The sequence below is a fragment of the Onychomys torridus genome, chromosome 4, assembly GCF_903995425.1.
Source record: "Onychomys torridus chromosome 4, mOncTor1.1, whole genome shotgun sequence".
Classification (NCBI taxonomy): domain Eukaryota; kingdom Metazoa; phylum Chordata; class Mammalia; order Rodentia; family Cricetidae; genus Onychomys; species Onychomys torridus.
The window spans coordinates 57,330,483-57,342,604 of record NC_050446.1 but is presented as its reverse complement, the minus strand read 5'-3'; the positions used below and the strand labels follow the sequence as shown (position 1 = coordinate 57,342,604).

At 40.3% G+C, this 12,122-nt stretch overlaps 1 pseudogene; it reads left to right on the top strand.

The window, feature by feature from the left end:
* The first annotated feature begins 11,651 nt into the window (after window positions 1–11,651).
* Window positions 11,652–12,122, top strand: LOC118582961 (annotated as a pseudogene).

Sequence of the window (12,122 nt, the reverse complement as noted above, 5' to 3'; positions counted from 1 at the left end):
AAACTCAGAGCTCCACCTGCGTCTACCTCCCTAAAGGCATGGCTATGACTCCTGGCCCTGCCTTGTTTCAATTCTTAACTATAAAAACATAAAAACAAACAGACAAGGAAAGAAAAACCTCCTCTTGGTCTAGTTTAATATCAGGTGTCTCATATTTTTGTGCACTTAAAAGTGGTTCTCATGCATATAGCTGATATTCTGGTTAATATCTCCAAGTACAAAACTCATGTGTTTGTTGAGAACACGTATCTATTAGGAAGCTTCAAATAGGCATGAGTTACAGCGCTGTTGGCATGTGTTTGATGTTCATAAATGGACAGTATATTAAATCAGGTGTTTTTAAGCAGAAGCACACATAAAACAAAGTTATGTTTGACAAAATTATGACCAGAGGTTTATAGTGACATGACTCTTTCCCTTCTCTAGGAACAATGACTCAGTAGTACTTGCCAAATGCTGTTGGTGGTAACTTCATTTACCACACCTGCTAAGAGTAGAGAAAATTAACTGTGTTTACTGATGGAATGATGTGATATCTGGGCATACTTAGAAAGAATACGGGGAGGCACAAGCATTTGGGTTCAGGCATCAGTGAGAGAAGTTGCATGATGCCTGCCTAGGACTTGTCGCCTGTCTCCTCATGGGTGGAGGTCCTGGTAGAACACACTCTTCCTGTGCTCAAGGTCCTGGGTTTGACCCCTGGCACAAACCCCCCAAAAGGTGCCCTTTATTTTAAAGTTATGTTTGACATGTTCCATAGTGGAGTCCTCTTTAAAGCTATCACTTTTTTTATTCAGAGACTGGAACTCCACTCGGAACTTTTCATGCTTTCCATCTATGTCAGTATTAAAATTTTCCTAAACTGTGCTGCTTCTCCAGTTCACCATAACTTACACTGTGGCTGAACTGAAATAGAATGAAGTTAGAGCAGAACATGAGGGCTCTGAGAAATGATGAAATAAATCCCACAGACCTAGAAAGAATAAGTTTGCGTCTGGGTTTTTGTTCGCTTTCCTTTCTGAGCCTTGTCTATGCATCTCTGCTTCTTGCCTCGGGGACTCTAAGATGGGCTGCCTTCATTTGTTCTTTGAAAATAAATTTGACACACAAACCCCTCTACTGTTCCAGCAAGAACAGCTAAAATAGTTTGTAGAACGGTCGGCTATTAGTGTCATGTTGATCTTGACTTTCAGTGTGGAGGATAGTCTCAGGACTGCCCTTGATGCAGACATGTCTAAAATGACCAATGAGGTTAGCTTAATGAGAGGGAGGGATAAGCCACCAGATTTGTTTATTTGCTTTTAATAAAATAACAGCCAAAGTGGGAAGAGACAGGAGAAAATACAGAGGAAAAAATCATGTAATTGTACTTTGCGTTTTCCTAATGTTCTTTGCCTGTAGGGCTAAAAATATTCTCTGAATAGAAACCCAAGCTTCAGCAGCTGCAGAGGACAGACAGGACAAACACTGTGACCTCTTGTGAGAGCTGAGGTCAGGCAGGAGAGGGAGCTGCCAGGGCCAAGATTAGGACTCTGAACTGGACTCCTATTCAGCAGCCAGCAAAATGAACGCAGGGACCTGCTCACCTGGAGAGGTTTCTTTCTTCACCTTGGTGCAAATCATTTCTTCCAAGTAGCCCTCTTGACACACCCCTTTTCTCGTGATGCTCTGCGAAAGCGTGTTGCATTACTTCATCTCTGACGACTGTGGATGGAGCTGTAATAGTGGTGAATGCTGGTAAGCCGTAGCAGTGAATAGTTCTTGACTAAATCCTTTCTTCTTTCGAAAATGTTTATTTTTATATATGTGTATGTGTGTCTATATGCACGTTTGTGTGTACATATGTGTGTAGGAGGTCTTATGAGGGTGTTGGAGTCCATGGAGCTGAAGTTACAGACAGTTGTGAGTCATCACACAAGGGCACTGGGAACTGAACCTGGGTCCTCTGCAAAAGCGGCAAGGACTCTCAACAGCTGAGCCATCTTTCCAGCCCCTAAACAGCTTCTTTTGTACAAACCTACTTAATAGTTTCATTATAATAGGAAAAAGTCTGCTGCTTCATAAAGCTCTAATTTACAACAATTGAAATTAGGAGAAAGTATTTTTATGTTAATGTATTCTCTGACAATCTTATGTGTGTATATATATGACATCCTGATCACATTTACCCCTCCATCCTCTTGTCCTCCTCCTCCCCCTCCCAAGCCCCACCTTCTCCCACCTCCTTTTTTAGCTCTGTGGTCCACTAGGTTTAACCAGAGCTGCCCATGTGGACAAGACTGTGAAGCTATCCACTGGCAACTGAGTAACTCAACAGTGGCTGCATTTCTGAGGACAATGACTTCCTCTCCCACAAGCATTCCTCAGTGCCCAGTAGCTCCTTGGGCAGGGCCGGGTGCCATGAGACCCCACCCTTCTGTTTATGGTCTCAGTTTTGTGTCGGCCAACCACAGCTCCTATGAGTTCATGAGCGCTGGGCCGTCTTATGCTCACAAGATAGTGCTCCGTGACCCTCTTCCCTATCATCTGACTCTTCGATTATCTCCTCCCCATCCGTCTTCCTCAATGTTCTCTGGAGTAGGTGATATGGTGATATATGCTCTCCCTTTTAAGGTTGAACACTCAGCAGTCGCTTGGTCTTGACACCTTGGCCAGTCTTGAGTGTGCATTAACTGCTGTTCATTACAAAGAGATGTTTTGATCAGTGCTAAGGACAGCCCTATTCTATTGTCACAAACAAATCTGCAGGAAGCAGTTTGGCAACATGTCCTTTTAGAAAAAAAAAGTAGTAGGTTCACTCTTAGAACAGCCTCTCATCTCCCAGCCATAGGCCTTTGTCTAAGTCCACAGCACCAGAGATCAACTCTCTTCTCCAAAATACTCTGTAGAAACAATCAGAAATCAGTTGATTACCTCCAGAACAGCTGTACCTCTATTGTCCTAGTAAGTATATATATATATATATATTTTTTTTTCATGTAAAGTTTGCATTGTAACATGTAAGACCCCAAGTTCGGAAAGAACATTTTCTGTCCCTTAGCATCTCTTCTGGTATTACAAAAGCTGGCCAGCAGGAAGGAAGCTTTCAACTCAGCATGGCTTCTCTGTGTTCTGTAGATAAGGTGCATGGTTTCTTCATCAATAGGGTCTTACCATACAGTTCTGATGGGCAGTCATGGGGCTGTGGCCATACTATACATAGTTTGGGGAGCCTCTAGGGCTTTCTTAGCAAGCAACTGCTAGGAAGGTGTCCCACACCTGCCACTAGGACTTTTGTTGAATAACCCATGGCCTCTGGGATCTGCATATGTTCAAATTCATTTTAAGATTATACTCTAAAATTAGTTTATAGAGAAGTAGGTTTCTGTGTGGCTTCTTTATACATCCTTGGTTTTTGTTAACTGTCTGCCTGTACCCCTACACCCATTCCTGTTTGTGGTAGTTTGAATGTATTTGGCCCCCATAATCTCATAGGAAATGACACTATTTGGAGGTGTGGCTTTGGTGGAATGGGTATGGTCTTATTAGAGGAAGTGTGTCACTGTGTGGGTGGGCTTTGAGGTTTCCTAGGCTCAGGATACCACTCAGTGAGTCAGTTGACTTCCTGACGCCTGAAAGATGCAGCCCTCTTAGTTCCAGCACCATGCTCCCCACCATGATGATTATGAACACAACCTCTGAAACTGTACGCGAGCCCCCCTCACCCCGTTAAATGTTTTCTTTATTAGACGTGTCATGGTCATGGTTTTACTCTTCACAGCAGTAAAAACCATAACTAAGACACTGTTTAAACATTGTCACCCTCACTATTCCATCTTGTTTAATAACAGAAGTCTTTTACTATATGCCTTCCCTGTCCACAGCCCCTTTCTCATTTATAGGCCGCTATAGAAATTCTAAGTTGCCAGGCTGTAGTTGTGCATGCCTTTAATTCCAGCACTCCAGGAGATAAAGGCAAGTGGATTTCTGAGTTTGAGGTCAGCCTGGTCTACAGAGTGAGTTCCAGGAGAGCAGAGAAACCCTGTCTAGGAACAAAAAGAGAAAGAAAAGGAGAGAAATTTTAAGTTAAACAAACAAATATAAAAATTGAAGCTATTGTCCACATGTGAAGGAAAACATGCAATATTTGACTTTCTGATTTATCTCACCCAGTATAGTATTTTCACTTTTCTTTACAGCTGAATACGATTCTATTATGTATTTGTGCCTCATTTTCATTATTAATTTATCAGCAGATGGACATTTAAGATGACTCCACTTCCTAGGTATTGGGAATAGAACAGCAATGCACACACACAGAGAAGTCTCTCTGTAGGAGAATATAGAATCCTCTGGATATGTATCCAGTGCTGGTATAGCTGGTCTATACGGAATTTCTATATTTAATTTCTTTGTAGAATTCCTGAGACTGGTTCCCATATTGGCGGCACTATTTTGTACTCCCGCTAACAAAGTAGCAATGAAAAGAATGGGTGTGCAATCTCAAAGTAGTCTTAATTTCTCAGGTAGCTAAAAATGTTGGACACTTTTAAAAGTGTTAACTGGTTATTCATGTTTCTTCTAAGAATTCTGTTCAGCTCTACATTCCATTTTTAAATTATGTAGTTTGTTTTTGTGATGTTTAGATTTTGAAGTTCTTTATAGAGTCTATCTATTAATCCGCTTTCAGCCATACAGCTGGCAAATGTCTTGAAAAGAGTATTTTTATATAGCAAGGGGTTCCTTGGATTTCACACCCGAGAGTGTGATAAGCCTTTTTAATAACTTTCATCAGCAGTAAGAAAGTCAGAAGTCGATAAGAACTATTTGTTTAAATTATAGTGAAGTAAAACACAGTGTTTCACTTTAATTAAACTATATTCCGCCTGGTGGTGGTGGTGCACGACTTTAATCCCATCACTTGGGAGGCAGAGGCAGGTGGATCTCTGTGAGTTTGAGACCAGCCTGGTCTACAGAGCTAGTCCAGGACAGCCAGGACTGTTACATAGAGAAACCCTATTTTGAAAGGCCAAACCAAACCAAACCAAACCAAACCAAATAAACAAACAAACAAACAAACACAAAAAACCTGTTTTCTGTTTTGAGAGTAAAGCCTTTCTATGCTTTTAAATAACCCCCTCTTCTATCTCATCTGCTTTCTTTTTGCTAGATAGCTTATTTTCATTTTTATCTGAAGAAATAATTTCCACACATAAGCAAAGGATGCATTGGCTTTTGCCAAGCAACCAGGGTAGCTTCCTTAGAGATGTGGACTCCTTGGGAAGAACAAAGAACAGAGAGACACAGCTTTCCTGAAATGCTGACCTGTCTGCTAAGAGGATTTTCAGTGGTGTCTCCCAATGGTGTTTCTTGGTCAGTCACATGGTACAAAGAACTTCCCTCACAGAACCCAACACCAGGACAGATTATAATTAGAGAAAATCAGGGCACAATGAGACGTCTAGTTACCCTGAAAGAGGCAAACACCATATTACGGTCAATCTAGTCCAGTGGTTCTCAACCTTCCGAATGCTGAGACCCTTTAATACAGTTCCTCATATTGTGGTGACCCATAAATTATTTTCATTGCTACTTCATAACTGTAATTTTGCTACTGTTATTAATTGTATTGTAAACATCTGTGTTTTCTGATGGTCGTAGGGGACCCCTGTGTAAGGGTTGTTCAAACCTAAAGAAGTCATGACCCACAGGTTGAGAACCATGAATCTAGACAATTATTTATTTTTATTTTCTGTCTATACGTGCTGTGTTTTGCCTGCTGTGTGTATGTGCACACATACATGCTGAGGGCATGCAGATATTGAAAGAGGGCATTGGTCCTGGAAAGTAGGATTGTCAGTGGTTGTGAGCCACCGTGTAAGTGCTAAGAGGAAGTTAACACACACAAAAGAAAAGTAGGAATAGTAAAGGTGAGAATAACGTCTAAACAGAAATCATTTGCTTGCTCTTTGGTAGGTACTGCTTTGAGCTTCTTGTGTGTATGATTTTAATTAGTCCTAATGCTAAACCCATGAAGTGGGTGTTATTGTTTTCATTTTAGAAATGTGGAAACTGAGCATGGGTCAGGTATAATGACCCCACAGATTTTAAGAGTCTGAGTCCTTAGGCTTAAAACTCAGGCCTGTTGGCTCCAGGATGCTTTTCTGTCTCAACAATGAAGCTGGAAGTCAGGATAACACAGAGTAGAAATTGTAAGGTCCTGTGGTCTTGCTGGAGACTGACCACAAATTTGCCTCTCAGATTCTTGGCAGACAAAGCCGAGAAGGGAAAATGATCCATGACATGATTCACAGTGTTGAGGAGATAAAAACAAGCCAGTTACTCAAGAGTAGCATAATTATTTCTGGTTAGGAGACCAGGAAGAAATTTCTCTGTAAATCTCACAAAGAAGTCACTATGTGATAAAGAGGACACTATTTTCCAATAAATCTGACAGATTTTCACAGGCCCATTTTTAATAACATCCCACGGTGTTTCGTAATGTATAACAAACACCCAGGCCAAATTCAGTGAAAGGCTCTTCAGTGGGGGTGGGGATGGCAGATGTGGTCAGGTTTGTGGTGCTCTGCCTGTCTGGCTTAATTTGGGAAAACATTTTAGGCTATTTAGAGAGTTGAGTGGACTGTAGACCTTGCAGTCCTCTGTCCAGAATTATTCCTCTCAACTGAGCTTCATAAAAATGTGAGTGCCAATGAGTTTGAGGTCGTTTTCTCCCCAGGGGCACAGCTCTGTGCTAACTGTAGAGTGAACTGAGGTGGGGAATTAGAGATGGTTTTCTTTTGAAAAACAAAAAATCAAGACATATTATCATATGACTTACGCATTTTGTGGGGTGCTTTATGATAATCCAGTGCATGAACCACAACGTGAAATAATCAGGATGAGATAGTTGAAATGGCTCAGTAGGCAAAGGGGCTTGCTGCCAAGACTGAGGGTCTGAGTTCAAATCCATACCCATGTGGAGAAGAAGAGAAGCAACTCCCACAAGTTATACTCTAACCTCCACATGTGTGCACTATCACACACACACACACACATGACACACACACACACACACACACACACACACACACACACACACACTTAAATGTAAAACATTTTAAGGTCAAATCAGGATAATAAGTGTTGGAATATGGTCCAAGAATGGGGTCATGTGACAAAATTCCAAGGAAATAAGACAAGAGTCATATGACCTCAGTTCCTTCAAAACATGGAAATTGTTCTTGGAATGTGATTTTGTGCTCCTTGCCCCAGGTGTAGCAGATAGGAGTGAATTTACTTTAGATTATTCATTACAGCTGGGTATTATTTGCTTCTATGCCTCGACGGAAAGACGTTTTTATCGTGTGCAGCTTGTCTGTCACAGGTGACTTGTCCTTGTGAGTGTACGCTTCACTCACGTGACCCTTCTTAACCTCAGAGTAGGAATTATCTGGTGCTCTGAATAAAGTAGACTATTGCAAGAGACTTTAGTCTGCCTCATTTATTAGCTCCAGATTACCAGGTCCCACTACCTTTAGTATCGTAAAGAAATAAACATTTAGGAATAAAATTTCTTAATACATTAAATAAAAAAAGATTTATTTATTTATTATGTATATAGTATTCTGTCTGCATGTCTGCCTGCGTGCCAGAAGAGGGCACCAGATCTCACTAACTAGCTGGTTGTGAGCCATCTTGTGATTGCTGGGAATTGAACTCAGGACCTCTAGAAGAGCAGCCAGTGCTCTTAACCTCTGAGCCATCTCTCCAGCCCTTCTTAGTGCTTTAACATCGAACACGAATCATTCATATGTGGCACTTCATCCTGTTCCTATTCACTTTGAAATATGTCATAGGTCACTTTAACAGTTTCTGCACTATGCTATACAAAGCAAGCACCATTTCTTCTGTGCTTTGGTGACCTTTAGCCCCTGTCTGTCTCCCCTGTCCAGTATGTGATGACTACCCTTCCACTCTAGTCTGTGAGATTAACATTTTCATTTCCACAGATAAATGATTAGAAAATGTGACATTTCTCTGTATTTGATGACATGTTCTATCCATGTGGCTGCAGATAAGATTTTGGTCTTTTCTATGGCTGAAAAATACATATGCATGTCACATTTTCTTCACTCACTACTGGGCTGGTAGGCTATTTCTGTGTTTTATCTGTAAGTCATGCTGTAACAAATATAGGAATGTATTTTTTGGTGTACTATTTCCTCTCCTGTGCATACACACACACACACACACACACACACACACACACACACACACCCCTACATTGGTAGAATTGCTAGAAAACAGGCAGCTGTGTTTTCATTTTTGAGGCATTATTATAATGGTTTTTCATAGGACTGTACTAATTTACAACTTTACTATGGCACAAATGCCCTTTGTCTACATGCTACTCAGCATTTACTTTTTCTGTTTTTGTGATGATAGCCATCATAGCTGTGTGGGATATTGTGTTTCTGAGTTGCATTTCCCTAATCATTTGTGAGACAGGGCAATTTCCCATGTATGAATTGCCTATTTGTGTGCCTTCTCTGGAGAAATGTATAGTCAGATTTGCAGCTCAATTTGAAATGGGATTATTTGGTGTTCAGCTTTTTCCATTCCTTATATTCTGGAAGTTAATTTCTTCTCAGATGGGTAGCTTGACTGTATTGTAGTCCTTTGGGTTTTTTAATTTTTTTTTTTAAGATTTATTTATTTATTATGTAGACAGTGTGCTGCCTGCAAGTGTCACTTACATTTGTATTTTATACAGAATTGAACATATGAGTTCTAAATTGAATTCTAAACAATAGAACATTTGCAGGCCAGAAGAGAGCACCAGATCTCATTACAGATGGTTGTGAACCACCATGTGGTTGCTGGGAATTGAACTCAGGACCTCTGGAAGAGCAGTCGGTGCTCTTAACCACTGAGCCATCTCTCCAGCCCGTTTTTTTTTTTTTTTTTTCTTCTTAAAGTTAATTTTGTACTTATTTCCTTTGCTGTGCAGACTCTTTTACGTTTGATACAGTCTTAGCTGTCATTTTTGCTTTCGCAGTCGGTGTGGTTTGGATGTGAAATGTTCCTCCTTAGGCTCAGAAGTTTGAATGTGGAAGGCTGGGGGAATTTTCATATCTTTCCTTTGTTTTGGAATTGTGGAGTGGGGTGGACTTGCCTCAGCCATATGAAATATGCACCATCGATTCTGAGGACTGTGGCATCAATAACCCTCAGATATCTTCTCTAGGTCCCACATAGCAGTGGAATTTGATACTGTGGCTTGTAAGACTGTTGATCACATTCATGGAGCTGTCAACGGACAAAAGAGCAAGAGATTAAAAAGTATAGGACAGCTAAGAAACGAATGTGGTTTAGGTAGACTGCTGATAACAAGAGGCCTGTAATGTTTTGTGCAAATGAGATAGTTTAAACAATAAGCCTTTGGACTGACCCTTTGGGGGCATTAACATGAGGGACCAAACAGGCAGCTGAAAATGAAATCATTCAATTTTATTAAGCTCTCTGACAAATACAATAAAAAGCTTCCTGGCAAGAAAGAGACTGAACAGGATTTTTACATTCTTTGAGTTCAAAAATCTTATTCCATTCCATAGGCCCCAGAATCTTTCATAATGATGACCCACTACATGATGTCATTTTATTTGGTTCAATTTCAATGTGTACTTCAGCTGATGCGTTCAGGCCCACTGAGACCTGTGCCTAACTATAGCGTAAATGAATATGATGTTGTGCATGTGTTTGGAAGGCTATTGATTTGTGTACCTATTTTTTTCTTTCATTCATTTGTTTTCCCAAAATACATTGAGCTTTGAGTCCATGTCGTAAAGAGTGAAGAAAGTACTACTTCAGCTTTCAACCTTTGTGCAGCCTGGGGCAGGGGAACCAGGCTAGAACTTAGAAAAGTTTTAGCATCTGGTTCTCTGATTTTCTTGAATGTTCTATTGTTTAGAATTCAATTTAAAACTCATATGTTCAATTCTGTATAAAATACAAATGTAATTTGCAAACTCTTTAATGCAATTTTGATTTTTGAGCGTTAATTTGATACCCATGCTGGAACAAATTAAAACGGCTAATTCTAAATAGAAACCGTAAGTTGTTAAAAACCACAAAATTCCCGGGGTTGTTTTTGTGTCTTATCAACATATTTGAGTGTTTGTTTTGACACATGTGTATAGTTTATGCACCAGAATGCTAGAATTGTTAAAGAAAAGTGAGATGCAAAAGAAGCAGGATTATTGTAGCTGCTTCTATGGAGGAGAGCCTTTGGAAGACAAGGCATGGAACTGTGGTAGGTGTGGACAGTTGCTGTGGGATAATCCTTCTGTATCCTGTGGAGATGTATTGATCTCATTGGTTAATAGTAAAGCTGATTGGCCTATAGCAAGTTAGGTGGGACAATCAAGCTGAGGAGGAAGAAGGGCAGAGTTGAGAGAGACACCAGCAAGCTACCCAAGAAGCAAGATGCTAGAGGACATGTAAAGACATGAGCTATGTGGCAATACATAGATTAATAGAGATGGGTTAATATAAATATAAGAGCTAGTTAGTAATAAGCCTGAGTTATCAGCTGAGCATTCTGTAATTAATATAAGCTTCTCTGTGTTTATTTGGGACCAGGTGGTTGGGACAAAAAACTCTGCCTCTGTTTACAGATAGTGTTTTATGACCAGCTGTTGAATTACCATAGACAAATCTATTTTCCCAGCCTTGTATCAGAACACACATTTACTTCTAGTTGGGCTGAACTGTTCAAGATGTTTATATGTTTTTATTTTTTTCTAAATTTCACTCTACAGTAACTCATTTGATACTAATTTGACCAAAATGGTATTCAAAATATTGTGTATAAATGTCCACCTGAATTTATTTCTCCCTTAATTTCTAACTTTTGAGGCTGAGTGAAGAGATTTTATGTTAAGGCTTATTCACACCAAGGCAGGACAGCTTTTGTTGCCAGCTAGTTACGATTCAGGAGGACTGCAACCCAGCCTCTAGAGTTTTCTTTAATTGGAGAATTATTGCTTGGATTCCAATTTCATGGCTCAAGCCTGTAATAGATGAATTGCCCTACTTCTGAGGGAACACATTTCATGTAGGGTAAATCTCTGTGTGGATGTTTATTTTTTGACTTTACATAGCTCATACTTTATCGTAAATGAAGAACTATCAAAATGTTGATTTGAAACTATGTCATCAAGCTTAACTATTGGAAGAATGAACAACGGGAGAAAGAGTAGGGTGGGAAGGGAGAGGGAAATCCGTTACTAAGACGAAGCAAACACGTCAGCTTAGCTGCAGTGAAACTGATGGACGGTGTCACGAAGTATCTGACTTCTGTGCTGGAAGGTAGGGTTCCATAAGTTTCTTCAAGAAAAGAGATTTCATTAGCCAATGACTCTTGCCACATTTTATTTAGCAGATTTAAACACATTTAAGTATTGTTCAGATCTGTATGAATGAAATTTTTGTGTTGCAAATGTCTCGATTTTTGCTTTCAGTCATGTAAATAAGTGAAATGAGTATGTTTTATGGATAAATATGAGCAACTCTTAAGTCTGTCTGCATTAAAAAACAAAACAAGATAAGGTCTTTTCCCATGATTCATCCTTTCTCTTCCCCATCTTCCCTCCGGCCCGGCAGCTCTCACCATGAAGGTCGAGCTGTGCAGTTTCAACGGGTACAAGATCTACCCCGGACACAGGTGGCGCTATGCCAGGACCGACGGGAAAGTTTTCTAGTTTCTTAATGCAAAATGCGAGTCCGCATTCCTTTCCAAAAGGAATCCTCTACAGAAGAAAACACAAAAAGGGACAGTCGGAAGAAATTCAAAAGAAAAGAACCCACCGTGCAAATTCCAGCGAGCTATCACTGGTGCATCTCTTGCTGATATAATGGCCAAGAGGAATCAGAAACCAGAAGTTAGGAAAGCCCAGTGAGAACAGGCTATCAGGGCTGCCAAGGAAGCAAAAAAGGCTAAGCAGGCATCCAAGAAGACAGCAATGGCTGCTGCCAAGGCCCCCACCAAAGCAGCACCTAAACAAAAGATTGTGAAGCCTGTGAAGGTCTCTGCTCCCCGAGTTGGTGGAAAACGCTAACTTGGTAGATCAGAGTTTTGA